Raw genomic sequence first — 18,536 nt, forward strand, 5'->3', positions numbered from 1 at the left:
GACTCGACGGCACTTAACAACAACAACATATATATATATGTTTGATCGCTCTTTTTTTCTTTAAAGTACTTCCTGGAATAAAGATTTTATGATCACTCTCATTTCATTTTCTTTTCCTAAAGTAGGAATGTGCACCTTAAAAATTTGAACTAGCCAGCTAGGTAACGGAAAAGATTGTGAGGTCAAAACCCTAGCCAATAGGGTGAGACACAGCCTTGAGACTCGCATCACGGATTAAAAACTCAAGTGGACTGCCCATTCGGTGTGCTCACTGGCCTGTTCCTGTGTGTATGGCTTTGCTTTGCAAAGGTAATTTAGTCTCACCGAGTGTCTTTTACATGACATTGTGATTCATTTCTAACAATTTGTGGGCTTGTGCAGGATTTCCCATTCCCTTTGGGAAGCAGCTTTAGCCTTCTTCTCTGAGGGAGACATGTCTTGCTGTTGAGTTGTAGCAGCCCTCGGGTGAGATCTGCTGAAGTCTTTCCCAAGGAAGTGAATAAATCCGGGTCCTTGGCAAAGTGGGAAAAGGCCTACTTGAGTACCAGGTAACTTTATGCACAGACCGAAGGTAAGGAAAACCATGGGTCGAATACTACTTCCTCTGATGATTGGGACACCCCGGAGGTTGTGTGTGTGTGAATAAGATGTGCCCTGGGCACAAAGCGAGTGTGGAGTCCTGAGCTGCGGTTCCATGACCACCTCATATGGCTGAGGGTGGTATCAAGTCAAGGACTCAATCCAAGTCAGGGGTTTATACCGACAAGCCAATTGCTAAAAGGGGTCCAATGTTCCCCAGAGGGAAACAGCCGGAGACGGATGAAGCAAAATAAAATAGAGCAAGAAACCTCCAAGGTTGAGCCTCTTTGTAAACACAGGCAGGTAGCCGGGATGGGAAATAAAACTAGTAAAAGAATCTATAGAGAAAATGGAACCCAAAACAACAAAATCTGCCTTGATAGTTCATTAGGGTTAATGTTGAAATACTGGAAAGAGAACCCTCAGACCAAAGGAAAGAAAAAACAACAAATGATTAGGTATTGCTGTTTTATTTGGACACAGGAACCTCTATCTTTTGGCCCAAATTTGGCACATGTTAAGATCGGATTTGTCAACTCTTGATTGAGTATGTAAATGATAAAAGCCCTGTGTCTCAGGAAGAAATTGACTATGAGCTCTGTTGGATGCAGGGCCCAGTTGTCCTTTCCCCCCTTAAAGCTAAAAATATGGAAGGAGAAAGGGAAGAGGGAGAATCTGCCCAAGAAACCAAGCCCCCTTCATGGGACCCCTCTCCTCCCTACCCTCCCCCTTATAATCCTGCCTCCCAGCCTGTGTCCCAAGCTTCACCTTATGAACCCACCTCCACCCTTGACCCTGCACTAGACTCTCTGAAAAGCTCCTGCAGTCCCTTTGTCCCCATTAAATATCCATCATTACCAAAACTTAGAAAATGAATTGAGCAATGCCAAAAGGATATCCAAAATTTCCCCCTTTTCCCTCTCCCTGAAGCTCAACCTCAGCCTCTTTATCCACTGAGGGAAGTCCCTTTAGGGGGAGGAGGAATTGGATTTGTTAATGCACCCTTAACTAGCTTTGAATTAAAGAATTTAAAAAAAGAATTGAGACCATTACTTGAGGATCCATATGGGGTCGTGGACCAAGTGGATCAGTTCCAGGGTCCTCAGTCATACACCTGGGCAGATTTAATGTCCATTCTTAGGATCCTCTTTTCAGGGGAGGAAAGGGCCATGATTTGCAGGGCAGCAGTAGCTGCCTGGGAGTGTGAACACCCTGCTGGCCCCAGCGTCCCAGCAGTTGATGTTAAATTCCCTAACCAGGACCCCCAATGGGACAATAATTCTGCTGCTCACAGGGGTAACATGAGAGACCTGAGATAGATGATAATAAAGGGAATCAGTCCCCCATTCCCAAAATGTATCCAAGACCTTTGATGTACAGCAAGGGAAAGATGAAGGACCTGCAGAATTCCTAGAAAGACTTAAAGGACAAATGAGGAAATATGCTGGTATAGACCTAAAGGATCCTATAGAACAAGGAATGTTAAAGCTCCATTTTGTCACTAATAGCTGGCCTGATATTACAAAGAAATTACAAAAAATAGAGAACTGGAAACAATAGGCCTTTGGAAGAATTATTGAGGGAGGCTCAAAAGGTATATGTGAGATAAGATGAAGAGAAACAGAGACAAAAAGCTAAAATCATGCTTTCCACTTTTGGACAGGCAACCCAAGGAATAGCTAAAAGACAGAGTTACGGGACCCCAACTGCTACTGTTAGGATCAAACCAGAGGTCTGGGAACCCAAAGATAATTATAGAAAGAAGAGAAAACAGATGCTTTAAATGCGGAAGGTGGGGGGGGGGGGCATTTCAAAAAGGAATGCCCAGAATGGGAAAGGGAAAATAAAATAATCCCCCTTATGACCTTTGACGAGGAACAGGGGGGTCAAGGGCTCTTTTATGTTGATAAGTCCTACCAGGAGCCTTGGTAAATTTAGAGGTAGGACCACAGAGAGAAATTATAACCTTTTTAGTAGACTAAGGGGCTTGCAGATCATCCCTTTTTAACCAACCTCCTGGTCTCTTATGCTCCCCTGAGGAAATTTTAATCTCAGGGGTTAAAGGAGAAGGATTTAGAGCCATGATACTTGAAGGTATCACTGTTAGATTTAAAAAGAAAACGGCCACTATTAAATTTCTTCTGGTACCAGAAGCAGGAACGAACCTACTAGGGAGAGATTAAATGATTAAGCCAAGAAAGAATTTATGTATCTTTAAACTGCCTAACTCCATAGGCAGAGAAACAAATTGACCCCATTGTATGGACTAAGGAGGGGAATAGAGGAGGACTACAAATACCTCTCATTCAGATTAAATTTTAAAATCCAGTAGAGGTCACAAAAAGGCAGGTTGGAATTGAAACCCGTAATTGAAGGATTAATTTGAGACAAACTCCTCGAACCTTGTATGTTCCCATACAACACCCCAATTCTACCAATAAAGAAATCAGATGGTTCATATCATTTCATCCAAGACCTGTGAGCTATAAATCAAATAGTCCAAAGCAAACATCTTGTAGTCCCTAATCCATATACTCTCCTCAGACAGATTCCCTGCCATCATCAGTGGTTTAGAGTAGTAGACCTAAAGGATGCCTTCTGGGCATGTCCCTTGGCGGAGGACAAGTAGGGACCTGTTTGCCTTTGAATGGGAGGATCCCCACTCAAGAAAGAAACAACAATATCAATGGGCGACTCTCCAACAAGGGTTCACCAATTCAACCAATTTATTCATTCAAATCCTAGAGCAAATATTAGAAAAATTATCTTTCCCCATACTTTGTACATACTGAAGGTGTGCCTCCTTCAGTATGTAGATGACTTACTCCTTTCTGGTGATAACCAGAAGGAGATCACTAAGATAACCATAGATTTCCTAAATTTTCTGGGTTCCCAAGGGTACGAATCTCCAAAAACAAACTCCAATTTGTGGAATCTGAAGTGAAACACCTAGGACACCTAATCAGCCAAGGGAGATGAAGATTAGGACCTGACCGCGTAGAAGGAATTGTAACCCTCCCTTTGCCATGCACCAAACAAGAGCTCAGAAAGTTCCTGGGGTTGGTTGGATAATGTCACATATGGATTGATTCATATGCCCTAAAGACTAAAAATCTTTATCTTAAGCTAGCCCAGGAGGGGCCCGATCCTCTCCTCTGGACCACTGAGGAAATCTTAACAGGCAGAAGAATTAAAACAGACCCTCATCGTGGCCCCTGTCTTGGTGCTGCCATCGTTAGAACATCCCTTTAATTTATTTGTAAATGTCAATATGGGAGTGACCCTGGGAGTACTTACCCAAGAGTATGGGGGGCATCGCCAGCCTGTAGCCTTTTTGTCCAAACTACCAGATCTATTTACTAGGGGATGGCCAGAATGTATCCAATCAGTAGTGGCCACTGCCTTATATAACTGAAGAAAGCAGAAAATTAACCTTTGGAGGAAATTTAATTATCAGTACCCCTCATCAAGTAAGGACCATCTTAAATCAGAAAGTGGGAAGGTGGCTCACAGACTCCAGGATTTTAAAATATGAGGCAATCTTATTGGAAAAGGATGACCTAACTTTGACCACTGATGAAGCTCTAAACTCAGCTTCCTTTTTAATAGAGAATCCCAAAGGTGGTGCTCCTGAACATCAATGTCTGGATATCACTGATTACGAGACAAAAAAAAAAAAATGACCTGACCTTAGGGAGATCCCATTTAAACTGGACGTCATATTTTTGTGGATGGATTTTCCCAAATAATTGAAGGAAAAAGGCACAATGGATACTCGGTAGTGGATGGGGAAACCCTCACAGTGATGGAGTCGGGTCGACTTCCCAATAATTGGTCAGCACAAACTTGTGAATTCTTTGCCCTAAATCAAGCCCTAAAATACTTACAAGAAAAAGATGGGACAATTATACAGATTTGAAATATGCTTTTGGAGTAGTACACACATTTGGAAAAACATGGACTGAACAAGGACTAATAAACAGCCGAGGCCAGGATCTAATACACAAGAAACTAATAATCCAAGTACTGGAAAGCCTAAAATTACCTGAAGAAATAACAATAGTCCACGTTCCAGGGCACCAAAAGTGCCCCAGTTTTGAACATCGAGGCAAAAACCTAGCAGATGAAATGGCCAAACAGGCCATTCTGTCCCAGAGATACCTATTTTTCATTTGACACCATACCTTCCTGCCATGGTTACCACTCCAATTTTCATCCCAGGTGAAAAAGAGCAATTGAAAAAGATAGGAGCAGAGGAGAATCCAGAAGGCAAGTGGCTATTGTCTGATGAAAGATAAATGCTGTCTAAACCATTAATGAAAGAAGTCCTGATGCAATTACATCAAGGTAGCCATTGGGGTCCCCAGGCAATGTGTGATATAATCCTTTGGGTTTATGGTTGAATGGGCATCTATACTTTAGCTAAACAGGTTTCTGAGGTATGTCTTGTGTGTTGCAAGACAGACAAACGAGCCTTAAGGCAGACACCTCTAGGAGGGAGGAATCCTGGGTTATGACCTTTCCAGAGCATTCAAATTGATCATACAGAAATGCCTAAAATAGGCCACCTCAAGTACCCCCTTGTAATTGTAGACAAACTTACCCATTGGGTAGAAGATATTCCCTTACCAGGGGTAACTGCCAACAATGTAGTTATGACCCTTGTGGAAACTATTATACTCTGGTTTGATTTAATTGAGGACATTGACGCAGATAAGGGTAGTCACTTTACTGCTAGTATAATCAACGGACTTGTACAGACTCTTAGAATTAATGAGAGTATCATACCCGCAACACCCTCCCTCCTCTGGTAGAGTAGAAAGGATGAATCAAACTCTAAAAAATCAGCTAACTAAATTAATTTTAGAAACTAAACTACCTTGGATTAAATGTCTTCCTATAACCCTTTTAAGGATCCTAACAGCCCCTCAAAGAGATATTGGCCTATCTCCATATGAAAAGCTTTATGGGTCACCCTACCTAAGCTCTACTACTGACCTTTCTACTTTTGAGACAAACTATCAGTGCCTCAAAAATTATATACTTGACTTGTCTACCACCCTACTTTCTCTTAGAAAAAGGGTCTCCTGGTGCAGACACCTCTCCTAGAGTTCCCGGTACATCCTCATCACTCTGATGATTATGTATTAATCAGGAGCTGGAAAGAAGAAAAATTGGAGTCAACCTGGGAAAGACCCTTTCTGGTGCTTTTAACCACAGAAACTGCAGTTCATACAGCAGAAAAATGCTGGACTCATCACATGTGGGTAAAGAAAACCCCCTTACTTACTCAAGAAAAATGGACTGTGATTCCAAGACCAACTTCTACCAAATTACCTATCAAAAGGACTTAATCATCTTTTTCTTTCTCTTTCTTCCCTTACTGAAGGACATTTTTACCATTAACATAACTCAGGCCAACTCTACCCTGACTATCCAGTTTGATGCTTGTTCTATCATCCCATGCAGACAGGAGGAGTCTCAGAGGCAATTGTCTAACATTGATAAAAATACCTCTGCCCCTTCAGAGCAGCAGGGCATAAGTATAAATAAGGTGCCTTAAAGAGGCCCTATAATGACTGGAACAATGTGTGGTGGACCACCCAATATTGAGGGTGGACTTATAACCCACCCTCTACACACTCTATAAGAGCACTAAAGAACAAAATCCAACTCGTATGAGGACCCACCCCCACAACTGTAAACTTTTACAATACAACCCATTACTTTTCATTATAAATAATCTCAAAACCATGACCAGAGAACCTTCAATAATAGAAGACTATGGGTTGGGGGCCGTTGCTACAGGAAAGGATCCTATAGGGGTCTTCTCTCTAAAACTTGTTAGACAAAACTCAAGCCCTACGTCTACTAAACATAGAACTCAAACCCAGAATCCTAGAAATGATTCAGATCTGGTACCCACCTTAAGTTCAGGAAATGACCCTTCCAAAGTAACAATTACCAAAGTTAAAGACCTAAAACACATTGTAGCTATAGAAACAGGATATAGGAATGCGAATGCTTTGTTGGAATGGATTAAATATTCTGTTCACACTCTAAATAAAGCGATTGTTACGTCTATGCAACAGGAAGACTGGAAGCCCAAATGGTCCTCAGACCCTCAGAGCATGCACTGTATGGTTGCGTTCTTCCAGGACCCCATAGCCTAGGGCAATAAATCCAATAACATGTTGTCACAACTGTTCTCTAATGTCAGGGGTCTTATAGGTCAGCCCCAAGGACCCTTATGCCTCCAGCTTTGAATGTCAATTTTACTTTGTCTTTCCAGACATGGGGCAAATTTGATGTTCATCAGAAACCTGATGGGATGCAGCAAGCACAAACTCTTTTTTTTTTTTTTTTTTAATTTAAGGTTTTTATTGTGGATTGAGTGAAAGTTTACAGGGCACAACATCAGTTTCACATTCAACCATTCATATAACTTGTTTCATTACATTGATTATAATCCCCTCCATATACCATAGTTAACAGTGTTTCTCTCTATCCTCTTTAGCTTTCTTTTTTTTGGGGGTGGGGGGGTGTGTGGAAAAACTTTGCCTTTTTGGACTTTACCATCTCGGCTTCTAGGGAAGGTTTTTACATTTATCTGTGGATATCCAGGGCTCATGTATGAGATTACTAGCAAGCATACTGAATAATCAGATGAGGGCCAGTTTGCTATGTCTGCTAGGTGACCCAAGTCTGATCCTCAGAGCCTATGGTTTGGATGGTCTGCAACGCTTGGGCCCACAGGGTCTTGAGCTCCTGACCGGGTCTGCACTGAAGCACAAACTCTTTGAAGAGCTCCAAAATCAGTCAGCCCTAGCTATTCCATGAGCAGATGTCTGGTGGTACTGCAGGAAACAATTATTTGGGGCTTTACGGCAAATTGGAGTGGCACCTTCTCTGGTCAATTGGCCATCCCTTTCACCCTGGCATTCCATCAACCAATGACTTCAGGAAACAGGCATAAATCCAAAAGAAGTATAACTACTCCCCATGGATCTTTTGATCCCCATATTTACATAGACAGTATAGGAGTTCCCTGAGGGGTGCCCAATGAATTCAAAGTAAGAAACCAAATAGCTGCAGGGTTTGAATCTGTATTATTCTGGTGGTCAACCATTAACAAAAATGTGAACTGGATTAACTACATCTATTAAAATCAACAAAGATTTGTAAATTATACCAGGGATGTTATAAGAGGAATAGCAGATTAGGACCTACTAGCAAAATGGCCTGGGAAAACAGGTTAGCCCTAGATATGATATTAGCAGAAAAAGGAGGAGTATGTGTTATGACTAGAGTCCAATGTTGTACTTTCATTCCCAATAACACAGCTCCTGATGGTACCATTACCAAAACATTACAAGGGCTGACCACCTTAGCTAACAAACTTGCTGAAAATTCAGGCATAGATGACCCCTTTTCTAATATCATGGAACAATGGTTCGGGAAATGGAAAGGGCTTATGACTTCGGTCCTCACCTCTCTAATTATCGTATTTGGCGTATAAACACTAATACGATGCTGTATTATACCCAGTATAAGAGGATTAGTTCTAAAACTCATATAAACAGCCCTATCCAAACAACCCCCACCCCCATACCAAAATAACCTTTTTCACCTAGAAACATGAACATCAAAGTCAACATTTTCTTGCAGAATTTGAAGAAAAGAATGAAGAAGTCTAAAAAAAAAATTTTTTTTTCTTCTTTTTTTCTGTTTATTGTATTCAGGTGACCTTTCTCTCTCTTCCAAAGGAAAAACAGGAGGGGGATTGTGTGGGGGAAAACATTCATAATCACTTTCTTTTTCTTTAAACTATTTCCTGGAGTAAGGAATTTATGATCACTCTCTTTTTCTTTAAACTACTTTCTGGAGTAAAGACTTTATGAATGCTCTTTTTTTCTTTTCCTAAAGTAGGAATGCATGCCTTAAAAATTTGAACTAGCCAGCTAGGTAAGGGAAAAGATTGTGTGGTCAAAACCCTAGCCAATAGGGTGAGACACAGCCTTAAGACTTCCATCAGGGATTAAAAACTCGAGTGGACTGCCCACTTGGTGTGCTTGCTGGCCTGTTCCTGTATGTACAGCTATGCGCACGCACCCTTTTGCAGGAGTAAATTTTGCTTTGCAAAAGTAATTTAGTCTTGCTGAATGTCTTTTACGCGACATCAGGATTCATTTCTAGCATTGCAGCAGCTCTGGGTCCAAGGGTGTCATGGCAGCTCTTGATCCATCGTTGAAGAAACTGAGGCCACTCAGAGAGGTGAAGTGGAGTTTCAGACTTTAGTAAGCTGGCTGGCTTAGAGGAGAATTCTTCTAATTCTGAGTCTTGAATGGAGGGTAACACGGGTCAGACTTGGGAAGAGGCTCAGACGCAGACCTATTTGAGGACAGGAGGGAAACTAGGGGGATTGGTCCTGCTCAGTAACCTGATTAGCATTCTAGCTTGTCTCCTGGGTGGGGAAGATGCAGTTAATGTTTCACCTTTCCTGTTGATTAGCTCTTGAATATCTCAAAGATGTCTTGTGAAGCAGATTTGCCTAATGCAATACATCATTTGATTTCTTGGCTGCTGCTTCCATGAGTGTTGATGGTTTATCTGAGAAAAATGAAGTCTTTAACAGCCTAAATCTTTTCCCCATTTATTTTGATGTTGTTTATTGGTCCAATGGTAAGGATTTTTGTTTTCTTTCTGTTCAGGTGCAACCTATATCAAAGACTGTCATCTCTGAGCTTCATCACTAAGTATTCTAAGTCCTCTTCATTTTCTACAAGCATGATTGTATCATCTGCATATTGCATGCTGTTAATACATCTTCCTACAATCCTGACACCATGTTTTTCTTCGTAATCCAGCTTCATGGATTATTTGCTCAATATACAGATTGAATACATATGGTGAAAGAATATAACACTGGAACACAATTTTCATAATTTTAAACCATTCAATGTTCCCTTGTTCTGTTTAAACAATTGCCTGCTGGTCTGTGTTCAGGTCCTTATGAACACAATTAAGCTGTCTGGAATACTAATTCTCTGCAGTGCTGTCCATAGTTTGTCATGATCCATTCAATTAAAACCCTTTGCATAGTCAATAAAGCACAGATAAACATCTTTCTGGTATTCTCTGCTTTCAGCCAAGATCCATCTGACATCTACAGTGATATTTCTCATTCCACATCCTCTTCTAGATCCAGCTTGAACTTCTGGAAGTCCTTTGTCAATCATTCTAGCCATTTTAAAACTATCTTTAGCAAACTTTTGCTTGCATGGGGTGTTAATGATATTATCTGATGATTTCTGCATTTCGTTTGGTCACCTCTCTTTTGAATGGGTACAAATGTGGATCACTTCCAGTCAGTCAGATTCTAAATTTCTTGGCATAGATGACTGAGTGCCTACAGTGCTTCATTAGTTTGTTGAACGATTTCAATTTGTATCCCATCAATTCCCCATGACTTGTCTTTGCTAATGCCTTTGATGCACCTTGGACTTCTTCCTTCAGTATCATTGGCTCAAGTATGCTTCTGCTTGAAATGGTTGAACATCGACTATTTATTTTTGGTATAGTGACTTTCTATGCCTTCCTACTTCATTTGATGTTTTCTGCATCATTCAATATTTTGCCCACAGAACTCTTCAAACGTTTGAGTGGAATTAGGGAAAATGTAGTGATGAAGACACAGGCTGAGTTTGGACATGTTCTATTGTACCCATTGGTCTGGAGATAAGAGCAGAGGAAAGGCTGGATGGTCTGAAGTTTAGGGAGTTGTATGAACTCCTGATTCCATGAGCAAGGAAGTAGCCAATGGAAGCTAAGACAGAGAGTGAAGTGGCCAGCTGGTGTGAAGTGCAGGGAGATGTGTGTGAACTCACAAACTTGTAGCTGATACCCATTTGACCTATCTTGGCTGGCTAGGGCTGTACTGACCAGAACCTGACCAGATGAATATAAAGATGTTTGATACTCTGAGCAAACATCAGTTGCTCTAATTTGATGAACTGCTCTTTTGCTTATGGATACAAACAGCTTTTCAAATTTCTGACTTGAATGGAAGATTCTTCATATCAAGAATCATGCTTGTTTCCTCAGTGTACAGGGTTGATGTGGTTGTTGCTGTTAGGTGTTGTTGAGTTGATTCTAATCATAATGATATTGTATAGGGTTTCTGAGGAATGACTGATGAGATTTGAACTGAGATGGGCAATTGGAACATTGAGTATCAAAAATAGAGTGGCTATAAACGGTACTTAACAACAACAACAACAATAAAGGCATTAAGTGACTTGCTTACAAGGTTTCATGGGTGTGCTTAGTTTTAGAATGAGGGGACAAGGGAGAATCCCATGACAAGTTTTCCTCTTTTCCAGATGGGCCTGGTAAAAGGGGATAAGTGATGGTGCTGATAGGATTTTATAGTTTCAATTGTGAGTAATTGTTAGTAGGATTAATCGTGTTTGTCAAAACTGTAATTGCAGAAGATGTGTAACCAAAGGTGGGGAGTAGTTATCTTTCATCTCAGGAACAAATGATCCCAGAACCATCATTAAGGAACAGCATGAATGGAGCATCAGATCCCTGCCTGGAATAGTGGATACTGCAGAGATAGTGTCAGAGATGGTGACATCAAAAGACAGAGAAGCTATGGACTCTAGGACCATGAATTAAGTAAGGCTGTGTGCCTACATTCAACAGGCTGCCTTGTAGAATGAGCCCTTTGGACATTTATATGGATATATATTTCTGTTTTGTTTTATATGTGAGCATCAGATATTTTTGCTTTGTTAATTTGTGACATTTAAGCCATAAATGGTACCAGTGCAGTTTTGGTTGTAAGCGTTTTACTTAGATCATCTTAGGTACTAGTATCACTTTATTTTCTTTTTTTAGAGATGATACATATAGTTTATAGATTTCAAGGGTGGATTATACATATAGTTGACAAGGGTAGACTGTAATGGTTAAGGGCCTGTGTCAGCTTGCCTGGTCCAGGATGTCCAGAGGTTTAACAGTTGAAATGTGCTTATTCCCATGGTGATATAAAAAGATTGAAGTTGTCAAGGACTTCATTCTTCTTGGATCAACTATCAACACTCATGGAAGCAGCAGTCAAGAGATCAGACGATGTATTGCATTAGGCAAATCTGCTGCACAAGAACTTTTTAAAAAGTGTTGAAGAGCAAAGATGTCAGCTTGAGACCCAAGCCGTAGTATTTTCAATAACCTCATATGGATGTGAAAGCTGGACAGTGAATAAGGAAGATTGTAGAAGAATTGATGTCTTTGAACTATGGTGTTGGAGGAGAATACTAAAAGTGCCATGGGCTGCCAAAAGAAGCAATAGATCTGTTTTGGAAATAGTGCAGCCAGAGTGCTCCTTAGAGGCCAAGATGGCCAAACTTCCTCTCTCATACTTCAGACATATTGCCAGGAGGGAGCAGTCACTGTAGAAGGATATCATGTTTGGTAAGATGGAGGATCAGAGAAAAAGAGGAAGACCTCCAATGATATGGATTGGCCAGATGGCAGCATTGATGGATTCAAGTGTGGTGGCAGTAGTGAGGTTGGCCCAGGATTGGATATTGTTTCATTCTGCTGTGCATGGGGTCGCTATGAGTCGGTTCTAACTCAATGGCACCTAACAACAACAACAAGGCATAGTTAACTCTGATGAGTGACTATGAGCAGCCAATCAATTAAAGTCATGCTTCCTTAGGAGTATGGCCTGCTCCCAATATAATGGAGATATGGGAGGGACTCTTTCTCTCTTTTGCTTAGGATCTGGGACTTTACAATTGTAAGCCATTTCCTTGATAATAATTTTTTCTATATATATGAGTGTGAGTCAAAAATTATCCTGACACTGATTATATTAAGATGCCCATCAATGTCCCTGCCTGATGTTAACATTGAGCATGTATGTGAAATGATTTTTTCCAACAGCTGAGTGACAGCAGATTACATGGAAAATGATTTGTAAACCAGCCATGACTCTGCATGTGAAATAATCTATGACAGATTTGAGTTTTGAAAAGTTTGTGTAAGAAGTTTACAGAAGCGGCTCACAGAAGAGCATAACCAGACATGACTGGACATGCAAACAATATTTTGACAAATTCTCAAAGGAAAGTATAAAATATCTTTTAAAAAATCATTACTGGTGACGAAACATAGATTCATCAGTATGAACCTTAGAATAAACGGCAGAATATGGAAAGGAAACATCCTCAATTGCTGATGAAGAAAGAGTTCAAAAGTCAGCTGTCAGCTGGAAAATTGATACTTACAGTTTTCTGGGATTTTTAATGTAACACTATCAGGAAAAAGTTCAACAATCAACAGTACTCATTATAGTGAATTGCTTACTGAAGAGCTGAAGCCTAAACTTTGGATTAAACAAAGAGGACTGCTATCCAAGGACAGGTCCCCACATAGTTGCCCACATTGTTGGCACTTCAAAAATTTCATTTTGAAGTGTTACAGCCTCCTCCATGTAGTCCTGATCTTGATCCCTTGGACTTTCACCTGTTTGGTCTCCTAAAAGCAGCCCCTCAAGGATGAAAATTCACTTCTGGTGAAGAAGTGAATACAGTGGTGCATTTGTGGTTCACAGCTCAGTCTAAAACATTTTTTGTAAAATAGTAAGAGAATACTAAAGCTTGTTGAGCTCTGGTAGCGTAGTGGTTACGAATCAGGCTGTGAACCTTAAGGTCAGCGGTTCGAAACTACCAGCCGCTCCATGGGAGAAAGATGAGGCTTTCTATTCCCGTAAAGATTTACACCCTCAGAAACCCTGTACAGGGTCGCTATGGGTCGGAACCGACTCAATGACACTTAACAACAACAACAACAAAGCTTGTTGACAGCTGAACAAAATGTACTGAAAAGCAAGGAGATTATGTCAAAAAATGATATCTTTGTCTTTTCTAAAAGTTGATTAAAATAAATCTATAATCTGATTTTTGACTTATCTTTGTGGATACCTATGTTTGTTTCACTTGTTTTGCTTCTTAGAAAACTCAGCCTAAGACAATAGGTTTACTCCTAATTATTACAACAGACAACAAGAATGATATCCAGAGAACTTTTGTTGATATCTGTGACAATGGATCACAGATCATGGCATACCTATGGGCAAGGTAAAAGGAACTGTTGGATTTAGACAACTAAATGAAGTCAAGAGCTGATTAATACAAATCTGGTGTCTATTTTTACCATGAAAAGTCATGATCCTCAATTACCCTTGATGTGAGTCAATCCTCAGAAGCAGAACTGTTTAATTGAATGAAAGACTAGATTCCCTTGAGGAAGACCTAAAATATCTCATTTGTATAATGAGTATTCCCTCAATTTGTCTCAAAGGGGTGTACATTTACTTACCAGAATAACTGCTCACTGGGAAAAGAGGATATCCATACCTTTCAAAGATTTTTAGATTCAGGGTCAAAGTTAATAAAAATGCCATCATATCTACTGTGATATACACATAACATAAAGAAGCTAGGAGATAAAGAGAGTTTTAGCTGAAATCTAAATCACTGAGGTCCAATGAGTCCACAGACTCAAAATAGTTAGCTGGCAGAACCATCACTTTGGTTCTTTGACCTTTGAAGTATGATCTATTTGATAGGAAGGAACAAATGATGACCCTGAAACTGCACATCCCATTTCTAATTGAGCTACAGAACAAATCATTATCAATACTATATCATAGGTATAGATTTAGAAATTCATTCCATAATGAAAAAGTTAAAAATATACATATACGGTGGCATTGTCATATAAGTGCTCAATTTATGGATATATCCACTACAAAATGTAGATGAATCAAGGTGTGAAAGATCATGTCTTTACTAAGACAGAGCAACCCAGTCTTGTTTTGTTCCAATCCCCATAAACTAAAAAGGATCAAACCAGTTTACATTCACATAAGATAAACATCACTGATTTACCCCAAGTCTATGTTCATTCATGTGTTTTCTGTCACCATATAACTCAACTGTCTTGACATTACACAGAACACCTTGCAGTTCTACTCTATGGATCATATCATGCAAATCACTACTGATCAGAAGAAAATGACAAGTAACTAGATGCTCTAGTATAACATATTGTGTATTTAGAGTGGGAGGTATACCTTATAAGGATTCAAGGGCTTTCCTCACTTAGTAGTCGTAGGGTCTTGAGGATGTGGACATGTTGTGATACACTCTTTTCAGTAAAGAAAAAAAAAATTATTAAATCTTGAACTTTCTACAACTTAAAGAGATTATTCTAATTAAATTTGAAATTGAGCATGCTACCTGGATATTTCAAAATCCCAATACTACTAGAGGAAAAATCAAAACAAAAATAATCTACCCTGATAACTACAGGGAAATAAAATTGCTTGGAGAATATAGTTGGAACACAGAAGATCCCCAGAAAAGTCTTTACACTTTGTGTTTGCATATACCCTTGAAAACAATATACTACTAAATATTTTTACACTGGCAACTAACTGTTTTCTGAAAGTTTAATTACTTGCAAAAGGTACAATTTCATTCAGATTTATATTATGTTTACATGCTTTCAACAAGGTTTCACAAAACTCTGAATCTGTTTACTTACTTCATTCAATTTCTAGAGTATAATGACCATAAAACCTAACAGGAAAAGTCAGTCTGCATTTAAAAATAACATTTAATGTAACAAAAGGAAGGTGCTATGGTGGTGCTGTGTGTTAATTATTGGACTGTAAACTCAAGGTTAGTTTTTCAAACCCACCAGCTACTTCATGGGAGAAACATGAGTCTCTTTGCTCCCATAAAGATTTACAGTCTCAGAAAGTCCAAGGAATAATCCTATTCTGACTGATAAGATTGCTATGAGTTGGAATTGACTTCATAGTGGTGAGTTTGGTTGAATAGCAAAATATCTGATTGATATTGGCCTCCCAGTGGAAAATACTCTCTCTATATATCCTAATTCTAACATGAATGGATGGATGGATGGATGGATGGATGGATGGATGGATGGATGGATGGATGGATAGACAAGCAGATAGATAAGAGACAGACAGATGGATCAGTAGATCAGATAGGGATTGATAGATACATTCAGATATAACACTTTAACTTGAGTTTGTTGTCTGAATGAAATAAGATCCCTCCTCCTTTATTGTTGTTGTTAAGTGCCATGGAGTCAGCTCCAACTCAAGGTGACCCAGGCTGCAAATATTTGTGAGAGTAGAAAGTCTCCTGTTTCTCCCACAGAGTGGCCCAAAGTCCAGTGCCCATCCCACAGAGCCACTGCACTTTCCCATATGCACACTGCTGTTGCTGTTAAGTATTTTTGAGTTGGCTCAGACTCACAGATACCCTGGACAGGGTCCCCAAGCTGTGGTTGGTGGGTTTGAACCACCAACCCCATAGTTAGCAGTCAAGTGTTTATCCTATGATGCTGCATCAGGACTCCAAACATAGACACATACATCTGGACAAGTCTGTGTTAAATATGTATGTTTAAATAGGTACAAAGATTTGGATTTAGATTGAGTTTAGTTTTCAACATTGACTTCTTGAAAATGTGTTGATAGTTCCTGTCTTTCTTGCAAAACGTTAACCTGTTTTATTTAGAATAGAAGAAACAAGCAAACAGGAAGAGTAATGGTGAACATTCTCTCTATCACCCAGATACCTAGTTCCCCTTCCCCAGAAGAAACCACTGGTAGCAGTTTCTTGTGTCACCTTCCAGAAAGATAGAGTGTGTGTGTCTTGAATCTTGATTTTTTTTCACTTAATAATATATTCTATAACTTGTTTCATTGTTTTTCTACCAGAAACAATTCTACAATGAAAAAATACAGTGCTTAAAAGAGTGCCATGATGTAATCCCCAAGTCTTTTATCCAGCAGGATTTCTCTACACAGGCCTATTTCTTTTGAGCCCATGTCCCCATTTGTGGTCCAGAGAGCTGGGTGGCTCACTGAAGACCATACCTAAAGGTCAGAGGTTTACAGAGACCAGAAACCAGATTTCCTATTTCCCTGGTCACACAAACACACATACACACACAAAGGTAAGTAAAAAAAGTATTGTTAGTAGAGTTCCCATTCATAGATTAGGTTTATTCCAAACAAAACATGTTTAAACTTGACTCTGTAATCAGTAGATGACAAGTTCTCGCAGTAATTCATTTGTTTTTGTCTTATTATGGTGTCTTTAAAAAAGGTCCAATCTTTGGAAGAAAATTTCTCTAACATTATGAAAAACAAGAAGATAGCTGTTTAAGAAGTTAAATGAACTCCAGACACAATGTTAAGTTGTTGTTGTTAAGTGCCTTCGAGTCGGTTTCGACCCATAGCGACCCTGTACAGGGTTTCCGAGCGTGTAAATCTTTACCGGAGTAGATAGCCTCATCTTTCTCCCGCGGAGCAGCTGGTAGTTTCAAACCACTGACCTTAAGGTTCGCAACCCGATTCGTAACCACTACGCTACCATTGCCAAGACATATTATAATCAAACTTTTCAATCCCAAAGACAAACTGGGAGCAGCTGGAAAAAAACAAAAAGTTTTTTTAAAGTCTTTTAGAAGTCCCCCTTTATCTTGCTGTAATAATTATTTTATCCAAAGAATGAAACTAAGAAGTCTCTCTTTGGTACAGGTGGGAGGCATGCTTTTCATCAGCGGAAACAGACAGTCGTAAGATTCAGAAGGGATGTCAAACTTGTCTCTCTTTAATAAAGTACTTATTGTTGAAGTTTAGTGCTCTTGAGTCAACTCAGACTCATAGTGACCCTGCGCAGGATTTCTGAGGAACAGCTGGTAGGTTTGAACTACTGACCTTGTGGTTCACAGTCTAGTGCTAATTCTACAGTGCCACATCAGGACTCCTTATGAAGTGTAGGAAAAGACAACTTTGGGAAAGGAGTAGAGAAACAGAGGATAATCATATTTTCAGGGGTGTTTTCAAGCAATAGAGAGAAAAACATACAAAAAGCATGGATAGTTTTTATGGCTTCTTTTTTAAACAATTATAAATGAAAAGTGTTGGATGACAAGATAGTTTATAAGTGAGGGTTAGGCATACAAAGGAGTCCTGGTGTGGCGCTCTGGGTTAATGTGCTGGACTGCAAAACCGGTTTGAACCCTAAGGTCTGCCGTTCAAGCTCACCAGCTGCTCCTCAGAAGCCCTATGTAGGAACCTACTCGATGGCACTTAACAACAACAACAAAGGCAGATAAAAGATCCATCTTTGACATGCAGGAAATAATTTGTTTTTTAAAAATAATGATAATCTGTCCCTCCTGGACTGTGTGGGCCGTGGAGTCATTTAGCGAAGAGCTTTGTGATTGTGGGTTAACACCTCTGCCTGATAAGAAGGCTGGGGACGCGCCCTCGGATGCCGCGACTTGGCCTCAGCTAAAGCATCAACACTGCCGGAGTGACGATTCCTGTGACATTTTAAATAACTAAGTAGTGTAAAAATGGATAAAAAATAATAAGTGATTTCTCTACTGAAGCTCTAGAAGATTCTTCATATTACGTTTCAGAAGTTCAATTCAGTCATCCAGAAAAGGGCCAAAAGCTGAAAAGAAATCTTTGCTTTGGATCTACTTTCTACTACTTACCCCCTTTCATCTTGTTTTAATTTTGCTCTGAATTTATAAACAGTAAATACCAAAGAAATAGAATATGCATTTGGAAGCTTTATACCAAGAAATTTATCTTGAAAGTTGCTATTTTGTGGAACGAAAAGTATTTCAAGTTACTGTCTGATTGAAAAAAAAACACACACAAGATTTCTTACATCTAGGTTTTAAGATTAGGCAAATATTGTTACCTAACTACATACTGTTTCTCTGCTATGACATCAAGAATATCATACATGAAGAGAGCAAAAAGTCATTAAGAAGACAAGAAAGAAGGAAAAGATCAAGATGGATGTCAGAAGAGACTCTGA

General features: G+C 39.6%; 1 pseudogene; it reads left to right on the forward strand.

Moving 5' to 3' along the window:
• Nucleotides 1-6,332: 6,332 nt before the first annotated feature.
• On the forward strand, nt 6,333-8,221 carry LOC102826425 (annotated as a pseudogene).
• The last annotated feature ends 10,315 nt before the right edge of the window (nt 8,222-18,536 follow it).

Source organism: Chrysochloris asiatica, unplaced genomic scaffold, assembly GCF_000296735.1.
Source record: "Chrysochloris asiatica unplaced genomic scaffold, ChrAsi1.0 scaffold00147, whole genome shotgun sequence".
Classification (NCBI taxonomy): Eukaryota; Metazoa; Chordata; class Mammalia; order Afrosoricida; family Chrysochloridae; genus Chrysochloris; species Chrysochloris asiatica.